Source organism: Ipomoea nil, assembly GCF_001879475.1.
Source record: "Ipomoea nil mitochondrial DNA, complete sequence, cultivar: Tokyo-kokei standard".
NCBI classification, from domain to species: Eukaryota; Viridiplantae; Streptophyta; class Magnoliopsida; order Solanales; family Convolvulaceae; genus Ipomoea; species Ipomoea nil.
The window spans coordinates 65,001-67,500 of NC_031158.1; the positions used below are offsets into that span (position 1 = coordinate 65,001).

A 2,500-nucleotide genomic window follows, 5' to 3' on the forward strand; every position below is an offset into this window, starting at 1 on the left:
AAATTCTTAATCTCCTCCAGAAATTGGATCAGTTGTCTGCGTTTTGCCGCTGAGGACGTGTATATTCCAAGTTCATCGAACATACTGGACAATATGTCGCTCCGCATCGAGATGCGGTTCAAAGAGGAAGTAAAATTCTCAATCGCCCACCGCACTTCCGTTATGGAAGGTGCGGGCAGGGGACCTTGGGGTTGCTGCCCGGGTTGAGCATTTTGTACCGATGAGGATGCCTCCCCATGCGGTGAATAAAAAAAATCTATCCAAGAGTCCCCCCCGGGGAGGAGATTGAGGGGAGGGGAGAGGACGAGCTCGATGAGCCCGAACAAGGCATCATCTGGGATTCTACTCCCCCAGTAATGAAGGCCTTCACAGCCAATGCAATGGTGAAGGCCAGACAAGAGGGGAAGCCCATCCGAATTTCAAAAGAATGTAGGGCTTTCGACCCCTGAGATAAGGTATGCTTTTAGTGCGTTCTCTAACTATAAGTGCAGGCGCGGCGTAGCGTCATGGTAGCGTTAGCTATGCTCGACTAACAGGATGAGTCATGTGACTGACCTGACATTTTATTGAGATAAACTTCGAGCTGCTGAACCGACAACGGTATATTGTTTTTCTGCTTGTTTTGAAAGCCCTCACGCTGGCAAGGAAAGATATCCTTATGAATATTAATAAAGAGTAGCCCGCCCTCCTATGAGGAAAAAAAGGAGGAAATATGAATTTGGTTTTAAGATTGAAGAAACATAAATATCTGCTTTCTGCAATGAGGAAAGACTTGTGGGAAAATCGCTTGGTCAAACCAAGAAAGGCATGGGAGTTTTGGGCGTAAAAGTTGCTTTCTTTACGATAAAACTAGTTGGATGAAAAGAGCGCTCCTAAATGAAGCCTTTCTCAACTATACGATACCGCAAAATGTTTCTTCCTTCCTTAGTCTTATAGAATATTCTTTGCTCGATGCTTTGAATAAGGTTCGGAGCGAGGAGAACGAAGAAAGGCGCAAGCGACCTTACGCTGCATTCGCTTCAAGATAGAATGCCACTAGATCACTGACTGAACGACGAGGAGATAGAAGAGAAGACAGGATGTTACTACTGCTCTCCTACTGAAAGAACTGGATTGTACGAGTATCGATAAGTAGATTCGGGATGGGAATAGAGAATGCTTCTCCCTTAGAGCACATCGTTACTTACATCGAAGTAAATGTGTTAAGCATATAGTAGCATTTGAATGCTAACTGAAAGGATTTCATTTAGTAAGAAATTCCCGGAGCCAGGGGAATGCGTTTTAAGAAAGCAAGTTCCATTTGGGAGGAGTAAGCGCTCTTAGCCTAGGAAGACGAGGGTGCTAGAGACTCCGTTCCTGGGGGAATAATGTTAGTCGAAGGGGGGTAGCGGTCTAAGCCTCTTAGGCTTGGCACAGGAATGAATCTCTCACCCACAGGAAGCAAGTGATAGGACCCACCCAGAGGTAGGAAGAAGTGAATCATCAATTTACTTATATAATAGATAGCAGAATAAGCGGTCTTGGAGGAAGGGCACGGACGGATTAAGGGAGGGAAGGAAGGAGTTGTGAAAGAAAAGAAAAAACTGCTTGACTCGCCGCTGGTGCTATTACAGAATCGGTTGTGAAAGAATGGCTTTTGTTCCAATCATCCGCTGTCTCCATATCCGTTGTTCAAATAGCAGCTGCTTGGCTCTTTCCCGGTGGAAGGGTTTCAGGAATGGAATCTGCATCCCTTGCGCTATAAGCGATGTTTTTTTAAACCAGTGCTATGTTTGCAATAGACGGTGCCGCTGTTGAATCAGATATGGCACTTGAGTGAGTGGCATATCGAAAAGATTCATATGCCTCGAACAAGAGAAATGTCTTTTGAATGGACATCTGAGAGGAGAAGGAGGCACCTATTGTGAGGGAATGGTCTTTTGCAAGACTAAGGGCTTAGAGAGAAAGCAAGGAACTTCACTGCCAACATGTCCGAGGAAGTGAATGCGACATTCAAGGCAATGCTCAATTTCATTGAATCAATAGATCAAGAAGTTCCTTACATTACTAATGGGCAATCAGGTTCAGGTTCATAATACCGAACAGCCTTTGCTTTGCTCTCATTGCTGCTTGAAGGCAAGTCAGGTAAAGAAAATCCCCCTTGAAATGGAAAGTAAGTAGTCAATTTTTGTCGGGACGGAAAGCGACTCTTAAACCACTTCTTTAAGCGCTATGCACCGCTCCGTGGGCTCAGTCTTTCTGGCAGCTATCTTGCTAAACCGCTAAAGAGTTCCTTTTTTTCTTCCAAAGAAGGGTAAGGTTACTTTACCTGAAAACAACAGTTTTTCCTAAAGGTTCTTTATGCAAACTGAGATCTTTTTCCAAAGGTGCTTGGGTTCGGGGAGGCGATGCATCTGAAGCAGCTGGCCGCTAAGGGGGCGTTAAGCTCAACCGCCTCATTTGCAAGGCAAAGATCCCAAAAGCATATAATTGAAACATATTTAGAAAAAGCAAAAAAGTT

At 44.6% G+C, this 2,500-nt stretch overlaps 1 protein-coding gene and 1 pseudogene across 1 annotated transcript in view, besides 1 other annotated feature; both read right to left on the minus strand.

Moving 5' to 3' along the window:
* The window catches only part of nad2 (NADH dehydrogenase subunit 2), a gene marked incomplete in the record, with an annotated part of 76,331 nt that overhangs the window by 36,976 nt on the left and 36,855 nt on the right, over positions 1-2,500 (minus strand).
* ccmFc overlaps positions 1-2,500 on the minus strand; it is a pseudogene marked incomplete in the record, with an annotated part of 24,069 nt that overhangs the window by 7,440 nt on the left and 14,129 nt on the right.
* Positions 1-2,500: part of a sequence feature (a part of exon 1 is missing) that runs on past both edges of the window.